Genomic DNA, 27539 nt, shown 5'->3' on the forward strand with positions numbered 1-27539 from the left:
TATGAGAAGCAACCTCCCACCATCACCCTCTGCTTACTTTTCTGGAGCCAATTTGCTATCCATTCACCTATCTCTCCTTGGATCCCATGCGATCTAACCTTCCAGAGCAGCCTACCATGCGGAACCTTGTTGAATGCCTGAGCGGTCTGATGGGGGAATGTTGGAATTTGTCTCAGAAATTCAACAATGGCTGAAAGTTCAAGGTACATCTTTTGCTTAATGATACTCAGAGCATTGTGGTTGAGTTTGTTATTTCTTTTTTTCAGTTATTTTTTGTGAGCCACTTCCACCGATATCAGAGTAACAGCTAACTTGAGCAGCACGGAATGTTTCACACTTTTATCGCTATCTGGTTACTGGTCCTCAGCGGAAAGTGATTGATCACAGCAGCACGACCAAAGCTACAAACAAGTACAAGTTTAAAGGAATCAGAATGGACGAAGGTAAGCCCAAAACGATCTTTAAACTTGTCCTGATGGGTCAAATCTCGCCAAATGAGGATGGAGCCGTGATCAAGTCGTGTAATGGACTTAGAAATATGTCATCTAATTGTGACGTTAGCCTCACGGCTGAAGAGGCCCTGAGTGCTGGAAGTGTCCAAGAGTTGCAGTGAGGGTTCTTCAATGCCACTGCAGGATTTGCATCCACCACCGCATTCCCTGCACTTGCCACTTCTATTGAGTCTCCCCTCAATCTCCAGAGCTCCATACAAGACTATCCAAGATTGTCCAGCCTCCCCTGTTAGCTAATACCCCCTAAATCAGGCATAATTCTTGTAAATCTCTTCTGCATCCTCTCCGACGCTGCATATGCTTACTGCAAAGGGGCAACGGGAACGGCATGCAATATTCCAAACTGTCAGCCAAGGGGATAGGAAAAGTCTATTTTAGCCTTGGGCAGACCTGGATGTGAAAGATGCCTCCCAACAACCAGTGGAAATCTCAGCTGTTTTGTTTGATAAATAAAGCACAGCGCTAGAAGATAGCAACATTTCCAGAAGCACAGAATATTGGTATTAGCCCACGTCTAACAATGGCCTGTTTCCTTTATCATTGTAACTTTTTTGCTTATCTTTAATTCATTTGTTCTAAATCTCTATCCAAAACCTATTCCTTTCCTCCATAGATGCTGCCTGGCCCGCTGAGTTATATCAGCGTTTTATATCTATACTAGACCGAGTGGGACCCGTTGGATCCCGTCCCCTCAACGCGTGGTTGCGGGGGGAGAAAGATGATGAGAGAGAGGGGAGGGGGGTAAGAGAGAGGGGGGGAGAGTGGGGAGGGAAGGGCGAGCGAGGGGGGGCAGGAGGAGGGGGGTGAGCGGAGGAGGGGAGCAGAGGGAGATAGAGGTGGAGAGGGGCTGGGGCGGAAACCCGGGGGGGGGGGGGGGGGGCAGAATGGACACGCCCCCATGTTTTGAGAGGTGGGGGATATCCTCCCCCTCCAGTTTTTGTAATCCCGATTTTTTAAATCTCCGCTTTCCGCGAATAGGTTTTGGTAAAATTGGGCAAATCTATTATTAATATCTTTAGGTAGTATTAGTAATTCACATTTTTGAAGTTAAAGGAAAAAAATGAAGTTCAATCGGACTCTTATCTTTGAATATGTGGAAATCAGCATGAAACATCGTTTACAAAGTGAGAATGACCATTGAGAATTTTCTGGAAAGATGAGCCGGAATGAGCTGGAGTACAGGGCCCGACTGGCTCGTCTTCGAATAACCGGAGAGTGGAGGGAGAGAGGGATCGAGGGTGGCATCACTCGCAGCGCGCGGAACACAGCAAAAAAAAAAAACGGGGGGAGGGGGGGGGGGTAGAGGTGTCGGAAGGTGACGTCACTCACAACGCATGGAATACAGCGGGGAGCAGAGCCATTGTGAGGTCCTCATCTCATTTATTTTCAATGCTATTTCAGATATGTGAACCTTTTCATAAATAGCTCGAGAATTAAGACATGCGTTTTTCAGATAAGACGGTTTTGGACTCCACGGGATAAAACTCTTCAGGAATATGTTAAAAAAATTACCGTAAGGGCATCGTTTTTTCGAGCAGATACACACACCCACACCCACTCACCCCCCCTCCCACCCACACACACACACACACACACACACACACACACACACACACACACACACACACACACACACACACACACACACACACACACACACACACACACACACACACACACACACACACACACACACACACACACACACAAACAAAGATCAAAGTTTTATAATTATAGAGATAAGATATGGATTGGTACATTAAATTGGAAGGCAAAGATATATTTTAATTCTTGGTTTTTCGAGTTATTGCACTATGGAGATAACAGGACTGTCCTTGAATCTATTTCCCCATGCCCAGTTAGAGTCATCGAGTCCTAGAGTGATACACTAATAGCTGTGTGTGCAGAGGGCCAATGGTGAGCGTGGGTTTCTCAGAAGGTATTCACCATCCCCTCCTGTGTTTACAGATCTGACCTCTGTAATCTCTGCCTTCGTGTCACATTGTGATGATCACAAGCTGTTCCAGTTGACGAGATTCTACCGGGACCGACTGGAGCAGGCGATTGAAGAGGCAGTGGATGGACTCAGCTTCATGTTAATACAAACGAGTCACTTCAGTGGACCAGAGTACCAAGTAAGTGAATGGGACACAGATTGGATGTATATTCTATTTCATCACTGACTGTCGGAACAGATGCAAAATAACAGATGACTATAAAATGGAGTAGCATGTGGATCAAAGGCTTGGAGTGGGTTATGGGGACAAGGCAGGAGAAAGGGGTTGTGAGGGAGAGATACCTTTACTTCTATAACTTGTGAACGTAACCACCTGACTGTCTTGTATTTGGGAATATTTCATCATGTCTCATGTTTGAGTTGTTTTCTTTTACTGACGACCTTTTCACAGCTTTGTAGTTGCTGCAATGTGCACAAGGTTAGTAGTGCAACTTGAAGAATTAGCAACAATAAAGACATTGAAAGCAGCCGCCAAATTAATCAATGACTGGTGTTCACGATCCTTGTGGCTGATCCCAATAACTAACTTTCCCCATTTGCCAGTTCACTGCAAACACATTTCCCTGTGTTAATAGGGAAATCGCCAAGCATCGCCAAGGCGGCACGCACACCCCCATCCACATTAACGGGACGGAGGTGGAACGTGTTTCTAGCTTCAGGTTCCTGGGAGTCAACATCTCCGATGACCTCTCTTGGACCCACAATACCTCTACTCTGATCAAGAAGGCTCATCAGCGTCTCTTCTTCCTGAGGAGACTGAAGAAGGTCCATCTGTCTCCTCAGATCCTGGTGAACTTCTACCGCTGCACCATCGAGAGCATCCTTACCAACTGCATCACAGTATGGTATGGCAACTGCTCTGTCTCCGACCCGAAGGCATTGCAGAGGGTGGTGAAAATTGCCCAACGCATCACCGGTTCCACGCTCCCCTCCATTGAGTCTGTCCAAAGCAAGCGCTGTCTGCGGAGGGGCACAGCATCGCCAAGGACTGCTCTCACCCCAACCATGGACTGTTTACCCTCCTACCATCCGGGAGGCGCTACAGGTCTCTCCGTTGCCGAACCAGCAGGTCGAGGAACAGCTTCTTTTCGGCGGCTGTCACTCTACTCAACAACGTACCTCGGTGACTGCCAATCACCACCCCCCCCCCCCCCCCCCCCCCCCCCCCCCCCCCCCCCCCCCCCGGACACTTATTATTTTTTATTCAAATCGTTTGCTATGTCGCTCTTCATGGGAGATGCTAAATGCATTTTGTTGTCTCTGTACTGTACACTGACAATGACAATTAAAATTGAATCTGAATCTGAATCTGAATCTGAATCTAATACGACTTCACGTCTATCTCCCTCCTGTGTGAACAAGTTTTGAACTCAATGCCCGCTCCTTCATGCCGTTTCCACACGGGCCCCTCATTGAGCCCAATAGTGACATCTGAGGTTTAGTTTAGTTTAGACATACTGAGACCGACCACCAATCCCCACACAGTAACACATTCATACACACTAGGGACAGTTTACATTGATACCAAGCCAATTAACCAACAAACATGTTGGTATTTGGAATGGGTGGGAGGAAACCAAAGTACTCAGAGAAAGCCCATGCGGTTGCAGGAAGAACGTATGGGTGCTGTCTGTACGTACAGATAGCACCCATAGTCTGGATCGAACCCGGGACTCTGGTGCCGTCAGGCAGCAAATCGACCGTTATATTAGCAGACTAGAGGTTCTTGCATTTGTTCAGCAGTTATCCTGGAGTAGATCAACACTGATCCTCCAGTAGTCAGACCTGGTGCTGGGTCACTCAGTGTCCACGCTGGGTCAGTAATAACAGTACCCCCATCCCAGTGCCACTCCATACTATCCCGGAACCGACCCTTTCCTCCAGACTACTGCTTGCTCCCTCCACACCTTACCAGATGCCTTAAACTTAAGGCTTCGCCTTAACATATTGGAAAATTGCCAATATTACCCCGCTGTACAAGAAGGGAGCAAAGCAGAAGACGAAGGAGATGAGGAGGAATGTCTTGTGTTAGAGGGTGGTGAAACTGTGGAATTCATTGTCACAGAAGGCTGTGGAGGCCAAGTCAATGGATGTTTTTAAGGCAGAGAGATAGATTCTTGATTAGTATGGGTGTCAGGTGTTCATGGGGAGAAGGCAGGGTAATGGGATTAGGAGGAAGGATAGAGCTGCCGTGATTAAATAGCGGAGTAGACTTGATGGGCCGAATGGTCCGATTCTGCTACCATTATGACTTTATGTACCATTATTCATGACAGAATGTGACTGATCTCGCGATGAAGGGAAACCAAGCGGCCGGTTCCAAACTCCTACTGGATCTGGTAATGGAGAAGGGCTCTGGGGCTCAAAGGGTGATGTGGGAATCCCTTGTGAAAATGCGTTGTACGTTACCGAAGCTGAACAGAATATTGAAAGAAATACAGGAACGTGGTACGATGAACAGCATATTTTACGTTACATTTCAACTATACTGACTGCTAATGTGAGGATGTTGCACATAAATGCATTCATGCAAGCTACTCTGTTTGAACAGGTGATGGTCAGTTCGCCCACATGGACACAGAACGGTGTTTATCTCAAGTGCCCACTCACCTGAAAGGTAAGCAATGGAATGGAAATCACAAAGCCTTCCTGTCACTCTGAGAATTTGATTGTCTGCCTTAGGCTGCCCGTTTAGAGTTTATTTGAATCTGGGAGTTGGGCCAGAGCTATGGGAATCCCATTGCATTTGGCACAAAGCTTTTTATTCTTTCAAGTGATGGGGCTTTGCCCAGCATCCAATGTCCTAACACTAATTGCTCTTGATGCTGCCTTCCTGAACCACTTATGTGTCATAGCGATACAGTGGAAACAGACCCTTTTGCCCAACTTGCCCAAACCGGCCAACATGTTGCAGCTACACTAGTCCCACCTGCCCGCGTTTGGCCCGTATCCCTCTAAACCTGTCTATCCATGTACATGTCTAACTGCTTCTAAATTGGGATGGTTCCTGCTTCAACTACCTCCTCTGGCAGCTTGTTCCATGCACCCACCACCCTTTGTATGAAAAAGATACTGCATAGTTTCCTATTAAATCTTTTCCCTTCACCGTAAACCGATGTCATCAGGTCCTCGATTCACCTACTGTGGGCTAGTGACTCTGAGCATCTACCCGATCTATTCCTCTTATGATTTTGTACACCTCTATAAGATCACCGCTTTTCCACCAGCACTCCAAGGAATAGAGACCCGGCCTCGTCACCTCTCCCTGTAGCTCGGACCCTCTAGACATCCTCGTAAATCTTATCTGTACCCTTTCCATCTTGACAACATCTTTCCGATAACACGGTGCCCAGAACTAAACACGATTTTCTAAATACAGTCTTACTAACGTCTTATACAACTGCAACATGATCTCCCAACTTTTCAACTCTGACCAATGGCCAATCTGCCAAAATCGCTTTTGACCACCCTATCTACCTGCGAATCCACCTTCATATTCCTGACTTGGTCCTTGCAAATGTTGGATTGAATTTACAGCGATAGTCTCTGCAGGATTCCTAGCCTCGGGCATGCGCTTGTAGCTCCTTTGAGTACATGCTGTCACATCCTGTGGATTCTTCAAGGGTCCAGCAATGGACCACATAAACTGTTCCGTGCTGTTTAGTCATCAGTAAGTATCTACATTACGCATCGCTAGCAGAGAATCCATCAAATTGCCAAACCCTCAACATCTGAAGTCTGACAATTCCAGCCAGGAAGTCTCGCACTGTGGGGTCTGACACTGGAACCCACATTTGGTGGGATATTTCAGTACATTAATGGTTAATCGCCACAGTTCGCTTGCGAGGTCTGATACGGCCCAGAAATTCTGTTCTCGTTGGGTGGTCTTGGGTTCCAGATATGCACTTAGGAGGAGGATGTGAATGTAGCTGGTGGTGAAAGCTAGAAATGTTTTCCCATGGTGGAAATGTCCAGCTATAAGCTGAGCGAGGGAAAGTTTAATGGTGATGAGTTTAATTTAGAGACACAGGGCGAAAACAATAGACAATAGGTGCAGACGTAGGTCATTTGGCCCTTCGAGCCAGCACCACCATTCACTGTGATCATGGCTGATCATCCACACTCAGTACCCGTTCCTGCCTTTTCCCCATATCACTGGACTCTGTTATTTTTAAGAGCTCTATCCAACTCTCTCTCTTGAAAGCATCCAGAGAATTGGCCCCCACTGCCTTCTGAGGCAGAGAATTCCTCAGATTCACAACCCTCTGTGTGAAAATGTTTTTCCTCATCTCCGTTCTAAATGGTTTACCCCTTATTCTTAAAATATGGCCCCTGGATCTGGAATCCCCAACATCCCTACGCTGCAGTCCCTCAATAGCAAGAATGTCCTTCCTCAAAATTGGAGATCAAAACTGCACACAATACTCCAGGTCTGGTCTCACTAGAGCCCTGTACAACTGCAGAAGGACCTCTTTGCTCTGATACTCAACCCACTTGTTATGAAGGCCAACATGCCATTCGCTTTCTAAACTCCCTGCTGTTCCTGCATGCTTATTCAATGACTGATGAACAAGGACCCCCAGATCTCATTGTACTTCCCTTTTCCCAACTTGACACCATTTAGATAACAATCTGCCTTCCTGTTTTTGCCACCAAAGTGGATAACCTCAGATTTATCCACATTAAACTGCATCTGCCCAAAATTTTCCAAAAGATTAGTTAAGCATGATTTCCCCTTTGTAAATCCATGCTGACTCAGACCGATCCTGTTACTGCTATCCAAATGGGCCGCTAATTCATCTTTTCTAATTGACCAGCATCTTCCCCACCACCGATGTCAGGCTAACTGGTCTATAATTCCCAGTTTTCTCTCTCCCGCCTTTCTTAAAAAGTGCGATAACATTAGCTACCCTCCAATCCCCAGGAACTGATTGTGAATCTATAGAACATTGGAAAATGATCACCAATGCGTCCACGATTTCTAGAGCCACTTCCTTAAGTACCCTGGAATGCAAGCCATCAGGCCCTGAGGATTTATCAGCCATCAGTCCCATCAATCTACTCAACACCATTTTCTGCCTAATGTTGATTTCCTTCAGTTCCTCTGTCACCCTAGATCAGGGGTGGGGAACCTAAGGCCGCATGCCGCCTTCTAGGTCATTAAGTGCAGCCTTGTGAATGAATCCAAATTTTGTAGAACGAATCCTTTTATTTTTATTCCTGTTTTTGTTCGTCTTTTATTATTTTAATTTTAATCTTAAAATGAACGTATTTAAAATACCAAAGAGTAAAAGAATATTGAACAAAATAATCTTCCCCGACTGACGGTCACACTTAAAACATTAGTAAGTCATGACGGCTATTTTAACAAAATAATGTACAATTTGAAGTATATCTAATTCAAGTTTCTTGGATGCGGCCTTATTAGATTACAGCTAACATTCCAACATGAAAAGGTTCCCCATCCCTGCCCTAGATCCTCTGGCCACTAATACATCAGGGAGATTATTTGTGTATTCCTTAGTGAAGCCATATCCAAAGTATCTGTTCAACTCGTCTGCCATTTCCTTGATCTCCATAATCATTCACCTGTTTCGGTCTTCAAGGATCCAACTTTGGTCTAAACTATTTTTATCCTCTTCACATACCTAAATAAGCTTTTACTATCCTCCTTTATGTTCTTGGCTTGCTTACCTTTGTGCCTCATCATTTCTCCCGTATTGCCTTTTTAGTTATCTACTGTTGCTCTTTAAAAGTTTTCCAATCGTCTGGCTTCCCGCTCATCTTTGTTATGTAATACCTCTTCTCTTTTATTTTTATATTGTCCCTGACTTCCCTATTCAGACCCATATTCCCCTTGAAATCTTTCTTCCTCTTTGAAATGAACTGATCCTGCACCTTCTGTATTATTACCAGAAATACAGTGGCTTGCAAAAGCATTCATACCCCTTGAACTCTTCCACATTTTGTCACGTTACAACTACAAACGTACATGTATTTTATTGGGATTTTATGTGATAGATCAACACAAAGAGGCGCATAATTGTGAAGTGGAAGGCCAATGATACGTGGTTTTCAAATTTTTTTGCAAATAAAAAACTGAAAAGTGTGTCGTGCAAAAGTATTCAGCCCCCTTTGATACCCCTAAATAAAATCCAGTGTAACCAAATGCCTTCAGAAGTCACCTAATTAGTAAATAGAATCCACTTGTGTGTAATCTAATCTCAGTATAAATACAGCTGTTCTGTGAAGGCCTCAGAGGTTTGTTAAAGAGCATTAGTGAACAAACAGCATCATGAAGCCCGAGGAACACACCAGACAGGTCAGGGATAAAGTTGCGGAGAAGTTTAAAGCAGGGTTAGGTTATAATAAAATATCCCAAGCTTTGAACATCTCATGGAGCACTGTTCAATCCATCATCCAAAAATGGAAAGAGTATGGCACAACTGCAAACCTACCAAGACATGGCCGTCCACTTAAACTGACAGGCCGGGCAAGGAGAGCGTTGATCAGAGAAGCAGCCAAGAGACCCATGGTAACTCTGGAGGAGCTGCAGAGATCCACAGTTCAGGTGCGAGAATCTGTCCACAGGACAACTATTAGTTGTGCACTCCACAAATCGGGCCTTTGTGGCAGAGTGGCAAGAAAAAAGCCATTGTTGAAAAAAAGCCATAAGAAGTCCCGTTTGCAGTTTGCCACAAGCCATGTGGGGGACACAGCAAACATGTGGAGGAAGGTGCTCTGGTCAGATGAGACCAAAATTGAAGTTTTTGGCCTAAATGCAAAACCCTATGTGTGGCAGAAAACTAACACTGCACATCACCCTGAACACACCATCCCCACTGTGAAAAATGGTGCTGGCAGCATCATGCTGTGGGGATGCTTTTCTTCAGCAGGGACAGGGAAGCTGGTCAGAGTTGATGGGAAGGTGAATGGAGCCAAATACATGGCAATCTTGGAAGAAAACCCGTTAGAGTCTGCAAAAGACTTGAGACTGGGGCAGAGGTTCACCTTCCAGCAGGACAACGACCCTAAACATACAGCCAGAGCTACAATGGAATGGTTTAGATCAAAGCATATTCATGTGTTAGAATGGCCCAGTCGAAGTCCAGACCTAAATCCAATTGAGAATCTCTGGCAAGACTTGAAAATTGCTGTTCACAGACGCTCTCCATCCAATCTGACTGAGCTTGAGCTATTTTGCAAAGAAGAATGGGCAAAAAAATCAGTCTCTAGATGTGCAAAGCTGGTAGAGACATACCCCAAAAGCCTTGCAGCTGTAATTGCAACGAAAGGTGGTTCTACAAAGTATTGACTAAGGGGGGCTGAATACTTTTGCACGCCACACTTTTCAGTTTTATATTTGTAAAAAATTTGAAAACCATGTATCATTTTCCTTCCACGTCACAATTATGCACCACGTTGTGTTGGTCTATCACATAAAATCCCAATAAAATACATTTACGTTTGTGGTTGTAACGTGACAAAATGTGGAAAAGTTCAAGAGGTATGAAAACTTTTGCAAGCCACTGTGCCTGCCATTGTTGTTCCACTGTCATGCCTGCTAGTGTATCTGTCCTGTTACCTGTAGCCAGCTCCTCCCTCATGGCCCCATAGTCCCCTTTGTTCAACTCTAATACTGATACTTCCGATTTTCCTATCTCCATCTTAAATTGTAGATTAAAACATATCATAGCATGCCCTTTCGCCCGCTGAGTCTGCACTGACCAGCGATTTCCGTACTTTAACATTATCCTACACACTAGGGACAATGTACATTTCTACCGAGCCAATTAACCGACACACCTGCACGTCAATGAAGTGTGAGAGTAAACCGAAGATGTCGGAGAAAACCCACTTGGTCAATGGGAGAAAGTACAAACTCCGTACGGACAGCACCTGTAGTCGGGATCAAACCCGGGTCTCTGGGCCTGCAGGCGGCGTTGGCATACATTTTACTGCTGTGCCACATGCCGTTACTGTGCCGAGATGTAGTGGGTAGTGAGGGCATAGAACGCCTAGCCAGGTTTGGTGGTGGAGGCAAATACGACAGTGGCGTTTATGCAGCGTTTAGATTTGCATGTAGAATGGAGGGAAAATAAGGATATTAATCCTGTACAGGCACATGAGTTTAACTTGGCATCATATTTGGTAGAAACAGCCTGGGCCGAATGACCCGGTACAGTGCTCTACTATTCTATTGTTATCTTTCATAGGTATTTTTGGGTTAATATATATGATTCTTGATATGTGGTTCGATGTTTTAGTAAAGTTAAAGCCCTGTCCCACTGTACGAGTTCATTCAAGAGTTCTCCCCGAGTTTGCACTAATTCGAACTCGGAGATTTACGGTAATGGCCGCTCGAGCGTTTTCGGGGCTCTCGTGGACATTTTTCAACGTGTTGAAAAATCTTCACGAGTATTCCCGAGCTTACCTGCCGTTAGCGTGTTTTCCCGAGTACCTGCCGTTAGCGTTACGAGCCGCTAAGAGACATCCCCGAGCTCCGACGTACCCGCTACATTCATTCTCCGTGCTCACCATGAGTTTGATATATTTTTTAAACTCGGGAGAACACTTGAATGAACTCGTACAGTGGGACAGGGCCATTATCTTAGCATGATTTTTTATGACTTAATTTTGCATTTAGTAATTAAACTTCCATTCAACGGTTTTCATGCGACTGCGATTATATCTGCCTAACCCATAGTAATGCAAGAGATAGACTACATTGAATTAAATCGGTCGTGAACACTCAGTGTGAATACAGGCGGGTTATATCAGCTATCCTGTCGAACCACAACTGGTACGTCGCCATAGTTTGTAGTTATCTCTGGTCAAGACAATAACTAAAGAGGGCAGAGGGTTAACTTGACTTTCAGCCAAAAAAATGCTCACTGACACTTATTTAGCATGTTTCTCAGTCATTGCTCATTTTCATGCACATTACATTTCATGTCCTTGATTCCATCTTTAGCATTAATATTGTCTCAACCATTGCCTTTATTTCCAAAATAAAGATCTTCAAAAGGATCACAAGGAGACTCTGCGGGCACGGACTGAAACATTGAGTGTGAACACAATCCTGATGAGGGAAAAGGTTAAGGATTTCCAGTTGGTCGATCGATACGCTGCGCTCACGGTCATCTCTACTGTTCGAGATCGGAGCCTGGTGGAACATGAGTTGCTGGCAAGAGGCCGGGACCATGAGAAGTGCAGAGTGAAATGTCTCCAGAGAGAGTTGGAAAAAATCCGGATTGATCAATTGTTTCAGAGCTGCTTTTTCCAAAACGTGACTTATTGGGACCAAATCTGGCGTTTTTTCGGATACAAATCTAGAAACTTGGTGTCAGCGACCGAAGTGAACTCTGGGAGTTTTGCAATAGTGGCCGGAGTTACGGGGATTGGAAAAACAACAATGGTGCAAAAGATTGTTCATGACTGGGCCACGGGGAAAATATACCAACACTTCCAGTTTGTCTTCAGTTTCAGATTCCGGGATTTGAACACCATTAACTCTCAAATAACCCTGAAGGAATTGATTCTGGAACAGTACCCTTACTTTGGGAATATCCTGGGAGAGGTCTGGAAGAATCCAGATGGATTGCTGTTTATATTCGATGGTTTGGATGAATTCAAGGGCAGAATCGATTTTGCTGACAGTCGGAGAGATACAGAACCTAAGCACCAGTGCCCAGATCCCGAGTGGTGGTGTGAAGTGTCTGACATTGTGTACAATTTAATCCAGCACAAGCTGCTCCCAGGGTGTTCAGTGCTAGTGACCACCCGTCCATGTGCACTACATTTATTGGAAAAGGCAAAGGTTAGTGTGTGTGCTGAAATCTTGGGATTTGTTGGTGAGCAACGGAAGGAATATTTCACCAGGCATTTTGAAGATCAGTCGGTGGCTGCAGCTGTTTTCAAACACGTGAAAGAGAACGAGATTCTGTACACCATGAGCTACAACCCCTCCTACTGCTCGATCCTTGGCATGACACTGGGCCCCTTCTTCACACAAAGAAGTAAGGACTCTAACCGAGTTCCCAAGACCATCACCCAATTATATTCCTACTATATTTACAACATCCTGCAAAACCACGGCCCTAAGCCAGAGACTGAGAACCTCCGTGAGGTGATACTGAGGCTTGGTCAGATGGCCTTTACAGGTGTATCGGAGAAGAAAATTGTGTTTACAGATGGAGATTTGGCCAAGTACAATCTGCAGCCTTCCCAGTCCCTGTCTGGCTTTCTGATGGAATTATTGGACAGAGATCATTCTGTTCAGAATGTGGTGTACACATTCCCTCACCTCACCATCCAAGAGTTTGTAGCTGCACTCGCGCAATTCCTGACTCCATATTCTGAGGATCTTCGGAGACTACTCACCGAATCCCACAGCACGACAGATGGGAGATTTGAGATATTTCTCCGGTTTGTTGCTGGTCTCTCCTCCTCATTGTCAACACGGTGCCTGGGGGAGTTTCTGGGTCCATTTCCTAATGAAATTACCTGCCAGGTGATTGACTGGGTGAAGGAGGAGGTTAAATGCCAGGCTGGAAACGCAGAGTGTGAAGCTGGCAAGAGGAGTCTCCTGAACACAATGCACTACCTGTTTGAGTCTCATAATAGTGGACTGGCTCGGAACGCACTGGGATCTGTGGAAACACTTTCATTCAGTGGATTGCGACTGACCCCGATTGACTGTGCAGTCCTGTCTCATGTCATTGGCTGCTGCGATACAATAAAACACCTCGATTTGGAGAGCTGCCACATCCAACATGAAGGACTCCAGCGGCTGGAACCCAGGCTGCATAAGTGTCACCACTTGCGGTAACTCTAAATATTTTGATTGCTTACTTATTAGGTTTGGGGATCAGACTGGTGTCATTGATATTCAAACTAACCATGTTTTTATGTCTAAAGAAGGTTTTTTTTTAATTTAATTATAGTGCTTAGAAGCACTAATAGCATTATACGCCTGCCAGGGAGAAAGGCCACTTGTGGGGGACAGAGGGATTTGGGAGTAGTTATACATAGTTCTCTGAGAGACATAGATTGGGTGAAAACGGCATTTGGCAAGATGCCAGTCATCAGTCTGGGGAATGAGTATACAGGTTTCAATGTTACATTGCAGTTGTACAAGACTTTGGTGAGGCAGAACTTGAAGTATTACATTCTGTTCTGGTGGGCCCGCTATTAACTCCATGGACTTTATTCCATGGAGCGCAGGTAGCTGAGCACTGGTGTATAAAACCATGAGGGGAATGGAAGGGCTCAATACACACTTTTGTCCCCAGGGTATGGGAATCAAGAGCTAGAGGTCAGAGGTTTAAGTTGAGAAGGGAATGATTTTACATAAATCTCTGCGATACATTTACATTCACAAGGTGGTTAACAAATGAAACAAACTGCCTCTCGGAATTTCCAAAAGATCCTCAAACGACTGAATTTTGAAACAAATTATTTTTAACCAAATCAATATTAATTTATTTCATAATTCATCCATTTCATTGATATGCCGCAATTAAGACAAGGATATCACAGCAAAATTCAAACATTTGCATATATGATCAAAGCCCCAGGAGGAAATTGGGAAATGAGACTTCCCAGAGAAACATTCATAAATCATTGATTTATAAGAAAACTTTAACACAAATGGATTTGGACTCAAAGACTGTATGCTGTCAATAGGAAATGTAGTGACATAATCTGGTTACTAATTGCCTAAATGCATTGATGTGTTTAATGACTAATTTGAATGAAATAAATTATATCACATCAGTCGTCTGGTTCAACTTGGTTCAACTTGTCTGGTTTGTTGTTTGGTTTGGTTTAGATTGGGAAATAATGACCTGGGAGATTCAACCATGAAGCTGGTGTCTGTCGCTCTGAGGGATCCGAACTGTGAAATCCAGAGACTGGGGTAAGTCCTGGAGTTCGCGATGTATGCGAGTATTGTATAGACACAAAAAGTTGAAGTAACTCAGCGGGTCAAACAGCATATCTGGAGAAAAGGAATAGGTAACGTTTTGGGTCATGACCCCCTGATAACATGTTCGGTATTCCGATAAACGCAAGGATTCATGGGATTTGTCAAAGATCTCTCGTGATAAACATTCTCGGCAACAGGGGTGGCCCAGGCATACAGCCAACATGGGGAAGAAGAGCTAACTCCAGCTCAACTCTGCCTGTCCAGCTAGGTTAACCGACAGCCCTGGACTGATGGGACACCAGCAGTCGATTTAGCGCTCCTTACCCGCGTTGGCTGCAAGCGTGGGCCGCCAATGCTTCGCGCCGGTGTCCCGTCAATCCAGGGTCACCCCGGACATCTCCGGCCACCCCGGGACAGGGATGGAACACTCGGGAGGGGACGGGGACGGTCGAGTAGCAATTCAACAGCGCTTGCAGTGCCGGAGACCCGGGTTTGATCCTGACTATGGATGAAATGTAGGTTTGTGTACATTCACAGCTGCCAAGAATGTTTATCACGAGTGACCTATGACCTGGGCATGTGCAGACGGTATACCGAACTCGCTCACTGGAACTAGTTTATGATGAAACGCAATGCAATTCAAAGAATTACTGGTGAAATCTCACAATGTTCCGAACCCATGCTTTTTATTTTGGTTATGTTGCCCAGATTGGGAAATAATGGCCTCACCGCTTCTCCAATTGCCGAATTTGCCACTGCTCTTGCCGCAAACCGTTCGCTGATGGAGCTTGATTTTAAGGATAAACAAACTGGGAGATGTGGGTGTGAATCATCTATCTGAGCCTCTGAAGAACTCGGAAAATAAAATACAGAAATTGGAGTAAGTAAAATACTCTAATAGATTGTTTCCAAAACAACATGGTACGAGAAACGTTATTCATAGGTCGTCAGTGAATATTGGCAATTTACACAATACACAATATAATACAATTTATTTGTCACTAGAACCTCATAGAGACTCAAGTGAAATGTTGTTTCTGCAGTCATGCATACAAGAAAAAAACTCAAGACACAACACAATTTACACAAACATCCATCACAGCGCATCTCCTCCTCGCTGTGATGGAAGGCAAAAAAAAAGTATCTCCCCCCTGCATTTCCCTCTCCCCCCCGATGTCAGAGTCAAAGTCAGAGCCCCCGGCGGGCGATGACAATTGTCACGCGGCCATTAACGCCGCGCCGGGTGATGCAAGACCGCGCTCCGGGTCTTGTTGTTGGAGCCCCCGGCGGGCGCTGGCAAAGTCCCGCAGCCGTTGAAGCCACGCCGGGCGATGATGTAAGGCCCCGCTCATCCTCGACCCCGCTACTCGGGCGGGAGAAGTCGCCGTTGCGGAAGCCCCGAAAAGCGGTCTCCCAGCAGGGACCCGCGGGCTCCCGATATCACCATCCACAAGACCTGCGGTAAGCCTCCGAATCACCGAGGGTCGGGTCGCAGCAGTGCACCACCACCGCTCCTCCCGCTCCGGACTCGGCCAGCTTTACGATGGTGAGTAGCTCCGCAGCTCCGTGACTGGAGCCCCAGGACGTTACTGCTGGAGGCCGCTCCACGTTGCAGCCCTAATGGCAACGGAGACCCGACAGGGAAAAGGTCGGGTTCTCCATGTAGGGGAAAGATTTTAAAAGTCCTCACCCCACGCCCCCCCACACACACACACACATACCCCATCAAAAAAATAAAAACTACATTAAAACGGGACAAAAAATAACACAAAGACAGACGGACTGCAGAGGCCGCTGCGACGTGAGTTTTTGTTTTTTGAACCGCTTAATGACTCTCTGCTTTTGTCACATCTTATTGATCACTAGGCTGAAAAATAACAGTTTAACAGCTTCTTGCATGAAGAAACTCGTCTCTGCGCTCAGTGCAAATGGCTCGCTGATGGAACTGGGACTAGATAACAATAAACTTGGAGATTCGGGAGTGAAACTACTGTGTGCTGCTCTGAGGAACACAGATTGCAAAATACAAACTCTAAGGTAAGTACTGGAGTGCGAGAAATTGTGTTCAATATTGGGTGCCTGATATTGACAAATGTTTATGGCAGTAATTGGTTCAATTATGTGCATTCATGTTTGCTGTATGAGCGGATTTGAGATGAGGAACAGAGAAAAATGTACACGGATTAGACATGTTTTTCTCTGAACTTCAGGTTATGTACAAAGGAACTGCGCATGCTGGTTTATACTATCAGTCGTTAGTCTATTGCCTGTAATGGTTCCATTGCAGGAAATGTGTGTTTCCATCGCAGCAGATAGACAATCAACTGACGCCTATCATAGACCTACTGATTCCCATAGTTATATGGATGACAGTTCTTCCCACACTGGCTCTTGCAAAGACACTCTCCCCGAATTCCAATTCCTTCGTCTCCACTGCATCTACTCCCAAGATGCGGTGCTCCATGCTCAGACATCCGAAATGTCCTCATTCATTCGGGAACAGGAATATTCCACTTTCATCATAGATAAGAGCCTCACTCAATCCTCCATTTCGTTGTTTCTTGCTCCCCCTCCCCCCAGTCGCAACAGGGACAGAGTCCCCCTACTCCTCAACTTTCACCCCATCAGGCATCGCATACAACACATCATGCAACATTTTCATCAAGTCAACCGGGATCCTACCACTTGTTATATCTTCTCATCTCCACCCATTTCTGCTTTCTGCACAGACCGTTCCCTTCGCAACTTGCAGGATAAACAAAACTTGTCCTTGCACCCCCCCCCCCCCCCCCCCCCCCCACCCCCCGTGACTGCATCCAGCGACGCCGACTGTAATTTCAGTTGAGGTCAAAGTTTACATGCGCCTCCTCCAAACTAATCTACTGTATCCGGTGCTCCTGGTGTAAGCTCCTATATATTGGTGAGATCAAGTGTAGACTTGGAGATCATTTCGCTGAACACTGACTCTCAGTTGCCTAGGCCTACGCAATCTCCCGGTTGGCAAATATTTAAACTCCCCATCCGATTGCCAAAATCTCTTTTCGTGCTGAGCCTCCTCCACTGTCACAGTGAGGTCACATGCAAATTGTAGAAACTATGAAATTGGATTATTTAATCCCAATTAACTCCTGGAATCACCATCACCCCCGTCCCCATCCCAGATCTAGTCAACCTACTCCTTCCACTGTTCGCATCCTTGTATCAGTGTTGACAGCACATCTTCCCGAGCCAACACTGGGCCATTAAAGACTCCACCCTTCCGAACGTCATATCTTGGCAGCTCTGTGTCCTGCCCTTTTCTTTTCTGCCTGAAATGTCACCTATTCATTTTCTCCAGAGATGCTGCCTGACCCGTTGAGTTACTCCAGCATTTTGTGTCCATCCAGGCTATGTAGTATCGGTCTGACGGATTCTGGTGCCAAGGATCTCGTCTCCGCTCTCAAGACAAACTGTTCTCTGATAAATGTTTCTCTGAGTTCTAATGCACTGGGAACACCCGGAGTGAAGTTGGTATCTGAGGCTTTGAAGAATCCAGACTGCAAAATACAGAAACTGCAGTAAGTACCAAACGGCGAGTGATTGTTTTGTTCAAAATGAAATAGAGACTGAAATTAAATTGTATTATATTGAAGTGGTTATATATACGTCCATATGAATAACTATATGATCAACTAGACAAAGTGGGACCCGTTGGGTCCCAGCATCACAAGGGAGGGCTGGTCACCAACGCATTATTCCACCCCCCAACAATTCCCATATTGCTCGCCAGTGGAGGGGCTGTAGGGGCTTTCTTTTGCGCTAGTATGAGTGTTGCGGGCCGAAGGTACTGGGATCCAGAGGGCTAGTACAGACATTGTGGGCAGAATGGATTCTTGGGCTGGCATCCAACTGTTGCAACGATTTTAAAGCCAAGCCAAGGCAAACAATTTGGCTGCAGCCACCCGCCAACCAAAATTCATTTTGTGAACACAAACTTTTTAAAAACGGCGAGGCAAACAATTGGGCTGCAGCCACTCGACAACCAAAATTCATTTTGTGAATACAAACATGTTAAAAAAGGCGAGGCAAACAATTGGGCTGCAGCCACCGGACAACCAAAATTCATTTTGTGAACACAAACTTGTTAAAAAGCGAAAGCAAACAATTAAGCTGCAGCCACCTGACAACCAAGATTCATTTTGTGAACACAAAGATATTAAAAAGGCGAGGCAAACAATTGGGCTGCAGCCACTTTAGAGCCGCATCGAGGGGACTCACCATGGAGTAGACGTGCGTTCAGTGTTATTATCAGCTCTCTGCCATGACCCTCTTGCTTCCTGGGTCTGGCAGAGACTGAGTGAGGCACTACACTTCCGGGTTTTATGGTCCCTCCCCCTGCCACCAGCGGGGGGAGCAGAGAGAATGGGTATTTTTTTAGAAACATTAATATCTCTCTGATTTTTCATCGATGGGAAAACTCCTCTGGTGGAGGGGGGCTCTGAGCGAGGTGGCCAAAAATTACGGTCGTTGGTGGCGGCGTTCTCTCAGAAATCGTAGCACAGTGGGCCAAAAGCGGTCAAAAAAAAAATGGATAGGCATATGGATCAGAAGGGTTATGGTATGAGTTCAGGCAGGTGGGACTGAGGGAAAATAATTGTTCGGCACGAACTTGTAGGGCCGAGATGGCCTGTTTCTGTGCTGTAATTGTTATATGGTTATATGGTTATAAGTTCAGACTTTTAGTAATATAGATAACAATGACTGAAATTTTAAGTGGGGGTGGGAGCATAACGATTTATTTTTAAATATTCAAATGTTTCCGGTGTTTAATCTGATCAAGTCTGTTGTGTTGCCTTTCAATCAAATGTGAGAGAAAATATGCAATTAATGGCATGACCCTTAACAGCATTGATGTACATGTGATCTTTGGGTCCAAGTTCATATCTCCCTGATAGTTGAAACAGAATTAGACAGTGGTCTTCTTCTTCTTCTTCGAGTCCGTTGCAATGTCAGATGTCATTCTGCCAGTATCTGGCGCAGGTCACAGCTGGTCGGGTCGGTTCAGCCAGGTCCTGGGGGCGGCACTGAGCGGAGTCGTCACACTCCAGTAGGTGGGACATTGTCTGTACTACTCCACAGCTGCATGTGTCTTCTGCCTGGTAGTTCCATGCTTTCATAAGTGCTTTGCATCTCCCCTGCTCCACTCGTAATCTGTTGAGTGTCTTCCAGGTTGGCCATGGGAGGTCGTGCTCGCTGGCGAGGCATTCAGTCGGACAGTGGTCAAGAGGGCACATGTTATGCCATAGGTGGGGCATTGAGTACAAGCGTCAGGAATGCATGATGCAGCTTGAATGGACGTTTGATAGGACACATTTGGAGTTTTGCATGCCGTTACTGGATGGATGTGTAGGCTTTGGAAAGGTTGCAGAGGAAGTTGATCATTATTGTGCCTAGATTAGGCAATTATGCCTAGATTATCAGATACAGGGAGCGGTTGGACAGATTGTATTGTTTTCTCTCCAACACACAAACGTATGGGGGGGGGGGGGGGGGAGGAATGACATACAACATTACGAGATGCATAGATAGGATAGACAGCCATAAACCTTTTCCCAAGATTGAAAATCAAATACAAGAGGGCATAGCTTCCAGGTGAGGCAGACAAAGTTTAACGGAGATGTGCTTGGAAAGGTCTTTTACACAATTGAGGTAGATGTGATATTGGCATCTAAGATACTTTTGGAAAGGCATGTCAATGATCACGAAATGGAGCGGTATGAATTATATGGAAGCAGATGAGATGATCTTGGCATCATGTTCACCACACATTGTGGGCAAATGGGACTGTTCGGGTGCTGTACTATTTTAACTTGTGCTGACAATGTCATTCTCTTACATTCTTGTCTCATGTCCTCAGTTTATGGGACGTCGGTCTCACAGAGTCGTGCAGTGAGGATCTGGCCTCTGCTCTTGTCACAAACTGCTCGCTGAAAGTTCTGTCACTGGGCGATAACCTACTTGGAGATCCGGGCATAAAACGTTTCTCTGAGGCCCTGGGGAGCCAACAATGTAAACTGCAGGAACTGGAGTAAGTATCAGTATTGTTGCCAGCACAATGGTTTAAACATTATATTCTGGAATGTTAAGTAACGTCCCTATAACCATATAACCATATAACAATTACAGCACGGAAACAGGCCATCTCGACCCTTCTAGTCCGTGCCGAACACGTATTCTCCCCTAGTCCCATATACCTGCGCTCAGACCATAACCCTCCATTCCTTTCTCATCCATAAAGCTATCCAATTTATTTTTAAATTATAAAAACGAACTTGCCTCCACCACCTTCACTGGAAGCTCATTCCACACAGCCACCACTCTCTGAGTAAAGAAGTTCCCCCTCATGTTACCCCTAAACTTCAGTCCATTAATTCTCAAGTCATGTCCCCTTGTTTGCATCTTCCCTCCTCCCAGTGGGAAAAGCTTATCCACGTCAACTCTGTCTATCCCTCTCATCATTTTAAAGACCTCTATCAAGTCCCCCCTTAACCTTCTGCGCTCCAAAGAATAAAGCCCTAACTTGTTCAACCTTTCTCTGTAACTTAGTTGCTGAAACCCAGGCAAATTCTAGTAAAGCTCCTCTGTACTCTCTCTATTTTGTTGACATCCTTCCTATAATTAGGCGACCAAAATTGTACACCATACTCCAGAATTGGCCTCACCAATGCCTTGTACAATTTTAACATTGCATCCCAACTTCTATACTCAATGCTCTGATTTATAAAGGCCAGCACACCAAATGCTTTCTTTACCACCCTATCTACATGAGATTCCACTTTCAGGGAACTGTGCACAGTTATTCCCAGATCCCTCTGTTCACCTGCATTCTTCAATTCCCTACCATTTACCATGTACGTCCTATTTTGATTTGTCCTGCCAAGATGTAGCACCTCACACTTATCAGCATTAAACTCCATCTGCCATCTTTCAGTCCACTCTTCCAACTGGCATACATCTCTCTGTAGACTTTGAAAATCTACTTCATTATCCACAACCCCTCCTATCTTAGTATCATCTGCATACTTACTAATCCAATTTACCACACCATCATCCAGATCATTGATGTAAATGACAAACAACAGTGGACCCAACACAGATCCCTGTGGCACCCCACTAGTCACTGGCCTCCAACCTGACAAACAACCATCCACCATTACTCTCTGCCATCTCCCATTCAGCCACTGTTGAATCCATCTTGCTACTCCACCATTAATACCCAAACATTGAACCTTCTTAACCAACCTTCCATGAGGAACCTTGTCAAAGGCCTTACTGAAGTCCATATATACAACATCCACTGCTTTACCCTCATCAATTTCCCGAGTAACCTCTTCAAACAATTCAAGAAGATTAGTCAAACATGACCTTCCAGGCACAAATCCATGTTGACTGTTCCTAATCAGACCATGTTTATCCAGATGCTTATATATATTATATCTAAGTATCCTTTCCATTAATTTGCCCACCACTGACGTCAAACTAACAGGTCTATAATTGCTAGGTTTACTCTTGGACCCCTTTTTAAACAATGGAACAACATGCGCAGTATGCCAATCCTCCGGCAGTATTCCCATTTCTAATGACATTTGAAATATTTCTGTCATAGCCCCTGCTATTTCTACACCAGCTTCCCTCAATGTCCTAGGGAATATCCTGTCCGGACCTGGAGACTTATCCACTTTTATATTTCTCAAAAGTGTCAGTACTTCCTCTTCTTTGAATCTCATAGTTTCCATAGTTACTCTACTTGTTTCCCTTACCTCACATAATTCAATGTCCTTCTCCTTGGTGAATACCGAAGAAAGTACATTGTTCAATATCTCCCCCATCTCTTTTGGCTCTGCAGATAGCTGTCCACTCTGACTCTCTAATGGACCAATTTTATTCCTCGTTATCCTTTTGCTATTAATATAGCTGTAGAAACCCTTTGGATTTACTTTCACCTTACTTGCCAAAGCAACCTCATATCTTCTTTTAGCTTTTCTAATTTCTTTCTTGAGATTCTTTTTACATTCTTTATACTCTTCAAGCACCTCATTTACTCCATTCTGCCTATAATTATTGTAGATCTTCCTTTTTTTCCGAACCAAGTGTCCAATTTCCCTTGAAAACCATGGCTCTTTCCTATTTTTACTATTTCCTTTCAACCGAACAGGGACATAAAGATTCTGTACTCTTAAAATTTCACCTTTAAATGTACTCCATTTCTCTTCCACATCTTTCCCATAAAACAAAATGTCCCAATTTACTCCTTTTAAATCCTTTCGCATCTCCTCAGTTAGCCGTTCTCCAATCAAAAATCTCAACCCTAGGTCCAGTTCTGCCCGTCTCCATAATTATATTGAAGCTAATGGTATTGTGATCACTGGTCCCGAACTGTTCCCCAACGCATACCTCTGCCACCTGACACGTCCCTTTTCCCCTTCTCTTCCTTGTGCCCCAGACGGGTATGGCTGAACATTACCTATGTGCTCCAGAGATGTTGCCTCACCTACTAAGTTACCAGTTATAGACGCATACAGCATGGGCAGAGGTGATCGTCCCAACACTTTAATGCCATTTTTGTTCACCCAGAGGGTTGTGAATCTGTGGAATTCTCTGCCACAGAAAGCAGTGGATGTTTTGAAGAGAGATTTAGATTTAGCTCTTGGGGCTAAGGGAATCAAGGGATATGGGGGGAAAGGCAGGAACGGTTTCTTGATTTTAGAAAGGCCTACTCCTGCACGTATTTTTCTATGTTTCTATGGAAACGAGCTACTCTTAGGAAATTTCGACATTTCAGTGTCTGCCTTTCCTAATTTTGTGAAGAGCAGGTCAACTGCCCACTTTTCTTGCTCTATCATTTTCCTTGCTCTATGATTTTCTGTTTTTTTTGTGTCATGGTGATGGGTTGTGTTGCTGATGGTGAACAGATGGGGAATAACATTCTTAAAAGTTCTAAAAAAGTTACTGAACTTTATTCTCAGAATCCTCGCGTGCCACCTGCGTGGCGCGCAAATGGCGCCCGTGGGACAGGCCCTTTAGAGTAGATGACATGAGCTTTTCCCTCGATCAGGTGTAGTAAAATTGGGGATATCAAATTCCAGTGATGTGTGAGAGGTTTATGGGGGTCGGAGGCAACCGTTTTTACCCATTGAGTTGTATCTGCAATGTGTTGCCAGAAAGATTGGTGGAAGCTGAGTTATTGGCAGCAATTCACAACTGTCCTGACCAATCATGACATAGAAGGCTCGTGCTTAGTAGCGGCAGACCGGGTTGAAACGTAAAAGTGGCCATTGGCTGTTTTGGGTGTGTTTGGCCGAGTGGTCTGTTTCCCTGATGTACAGGAACTCCATAATTCCATGACCTTATGTAATTACCGTTACCATTAGTGAAATAACCAGTGCTGGCATGTCATACAAAGGGTGGTGGGTGTATGGAACAAGCTGCCAGAGGAGGTTGTTGAAGCTGCGACTATCCCAACGTTTAAGAAACAGCTAGACAGGCACATGGATGATACAGTTTGGAGGAATGTGGACCAAACGCAGGCAGGTGGGACTAATGTTGTTGGGAGAAAGGGCCACAGTCCCCCCTGACTCTAACTGCTGTTATTTCTCTGTCTGCTCCTCAGGCTGTATAACAATGGCTTGACAGATTCATGCACGGAGGATCTCTCTTCGTGTCTCAGGAAAATGCATTCACTGAAAGTTGTGGATCTGGGAGCAAACTCTTTCACAGACGTATCTGTTCCCACTCTCCGCCGCCTCATTGAGAAACGCAAGAATTTGAAGCAGATCGTGTAAGTGTGTTACAGTGTTACGTGATAAAGTATCTGTGGATTTGATGCTTTTCTGGTGATATTTGTCTGTAAATGTGGTTGAAATTAGAGCACATGGTATTGGGGGTAGGATGTTGATATCAAGTTCAAGTGAGTTTATTGTCATGTGTCCCTGTATAGGACAATGAAATTCTTGCTTTGCTTCAGTACATAGAGCATAGTAGGCATTTACTACAAAACAGATCAGTGTGTCCATATACCATAATATAAATATATACACACATGAATAAATAAACTGATAAAGTGCACATAACAGAAAATGGGTTCCTAATAATCAAGAGTTTTGTCCGAGCCAGGTTTAATAGCCTGATGGCTGTGGGGAAGTAGCCATTCCTGAACCTGGTTGTTGCAGTCTTCAGGCTCGTGTACTTTCTACCTGAAGGTAGCAGGGAGATGAGAGTGTGGCCAGGATGGTGCGTGTCTTTGATGATACTGCCAGCCTTTTTGAGGCAGCGACTGCGATAAATCCCCTCGATGGACGGTAGGTCAGAGCCGATGATGGGATGGGCAGTGTTTACTACTTTTTGTAGTCTTTTCCTCTCCAGGACGCTCAAATTGCCGAACCAAGCCACGATGCAACCGGTCAGCATGCTCTCTACTGTGCACCTGTAGAAGTTAGAGAGAGTCTTCCTTGACAAACCGACTCTCAGTAATCTTCTCATGAAGTAGAGGCGCTGATGAGCTTTATTGATAATTGCATTAGTGTTCTCGGACCAGGAAAGATCTTCAGAGGTGTACACGCCCAGGAATGATATGGATAGAAAATTGGTTGCCAGTCCGGAAGCAAAGAGTAGGAGTGAACGGGTGCTTTTCAGAATGGCAGGCAGTGGCGAGTGGAGTGCCGCAAGGCTCGGTGTTGGGGCCGCAACTGTTTACCATATATATTAATGCTTTGGAAGAGGGAATTAGGAGCATCACTAGCAAGTTTGCGGATGACACAAAGCTGGTTGGCAGAGCTCTGAAGAGGACGTTAGGAGGTTGCAGACTGACCAGTGAGTGGGCAGATGCGGTATAATATAGATAAATGTGAAGAGATCCACTTTGGCGGCAAAAACAAGGGGGCAGATTATTATCTCAATCGGGTTAGGTTAGGTAAGGGGGAGGTGCAGTGAGCCATGGGCATCCATGTACACCGGTCACTGAAAGTGGGCTTACAGGTTCAGCAGGCAGTGAAGAAAGCTAATGAAATGTTGGCCTTCACAACAAGAGGATTTCAGTATAGGAGTAAAGAGGTTCTTCTGCAGTTATATAGTGCTCTGGTGAGACCACATCTGGAGTATTGTGTACAGTTTTGGTCTCCTAATTTGAGGAAGGACATCCATGTGATTGAGGCAGTGCAGCATAGGTTCAGGAGATTGATCCCTGGGATGGCGGGAATGTCTTATGAGGAAAGATTGAAAAGACTAGGCTTGTATTCACTGGAGTTTAGAAGGATGAGAGGGTATCTTATAGGAACATATACAATTATAAAAGGACTGGACAAGCTAGATGTAGTAGAAATGGTCCCAATGTTGGGCAAGTCCAGAACCAGGGGACACAGTCTCAGAATATAGAGGAGGTCATTTAAGACTGAGGTAAGAAAAAACTTTTTCACCCAGAGAGTTGTGAATTTATGGAATTCCCTGCCACAGAGGGCAGTGGAGGCCAAGTCACTGGATGGATCTAAGAGAGAGTTAGATAGAATTCTAGTGGCTAGTGGAATCAAGGGATATGGGGAGAAGGCAGGCACAGGTTATTGATAGGGGACGATCAGCCATGATCACAATGAATGGCGGTGCTGGCTCGAGGGACCAAATAGCCTCCTCCTGCACCTATGTTCTATGTTTCTACGTTTCTATGAAATATTAACTTAATTCCCTGTTATTGACACTAATGTTCAATCTCCGTATTCTCTTTACTCTTCAATCTGTTTCAGACTCCAGGGGAATCCGATCAGTTCAGACGGACAGAATCAACTGAAGTCTCTGCGCGAACTCAGACAAGGATTAAATATTAAACTGTGACAATTCCAAGAAGAAATATTTCCACCTTCGGCATGGTTATATTTTTGATCAATTTCCTGAATCCTGGCCATCCTGTTCAAAGGGGTACGCTGCCACCCGTGTGGACAAGCTGGGCCCAATTCATACTGAGTATCTCGAGCGCCCTCGCCTTGTCAATTGATCTGCAGGACATCTCAGCCTGCATACCTCCAGGTTGAGCCCTGTGCAAATGCAGAGACAGGAATAGCTCAGGAGGAGCTCGGATTGGGCAGCATTCTGAGAACGAGAATCTTACTCACTAATCTCTGGGTTGATTTGATCGGGGAAATTATGATCAAATTGTTCAAGATGGTGCAGCGATTACTTCGGAGTAGGAATGTTTATTCAAGCCCTTTTTGAAGTACACCTATGTATTATGACCAGTCTCCAATCAAACCTTTCTAGCCACTGAACTTCACACAATGAATCACTGTGACATTCCAGACTATTTCTTAGACGTTACTTTATCAATCGGGTGCTATTGTGATTAATTTGTGAAATGTTGTGTATCTTTTCCTTCACCAATCTTTATTTCATTCAGTGTTTTATAAGGGTTATGTTATTGACTAAGTGCAAAATAAACTGCTGCATGTCATTTTATTGAAACTACCGATTGAAAATACTGTGTGCAGTTTTGGTCCCCTAATTTGAGGAAGGACATTCTTGCTATTGGGGGAGTGCAGCGTAGGTTTACAAGGTTAATTCTCGAGACTGTCATATGCTGAGAGAATGGAGCAGCTGGGCTTGAACACTGGAGTTTAGAAGGATGAGAGGATATCTAATTGAAACATATAAGATTGTTAAGGGCTTGGACAGCTAGAGGCAGGAAACATTTCCCCGATGTTGGGGGAGACCAGAACCAGGGGCCACAGTTTAAGAATAAGGAGTAAGACATTTAGAACGAAGACGAGGAAACACTTTTTTTCTCACAGAGAGTAGTGAACCTGTGGAATTCTCTGCCTCAGAGGGCTATGGGGGCAGCTTCTCTGGATGCGTTCAAGTAGGAGCTAGATAGGGCTCTTAAAAATCGCGGAGTCAGGGGATATGGGGAGAAGGCAGGAACAGGGTACTGATTGGGGATGATCAGCCATGATCACATTAAATGCGGTCCTGGCTCGAAGGGCCGAATGGCCTCTACTCCTGCACCTATTGTCTATTGTCTATTGAAACAGACGTACTAGACTTGGAGTCTCACTGATATTCA

General features: G+C 45.0%; 1 pseudogene; it reads left to right on the plus strand.

The window, feature by feature from the left end:
* Positions 1–247: 247 nt before the first annotated feature.
* Positions 248–27193, plus strand: LOC129693514 (NACHT, LRR and PYD domains-containing protein 3-like; annotated as a pseudogene).
* The last annotated feature ends 346 nt before the right edge of the window (positions 27194–27539 follow it).

This window comes from Leucoraja erinacea, unplaced genomic scaffold (assembly GCF_028641065.1).
Source record: "Leucoraja erinacea ecotype New England unplaced genomic scaffold, Leri_hhj_1 Leri_321S, whole genome shotgun sequence".
Lineage (NCBI taxonomy): Eukaryota > Metazoa > Chordata > Chondrichthyes > Rajiformes > Rajidae > Leucoraja > Leucoraja erinaceus.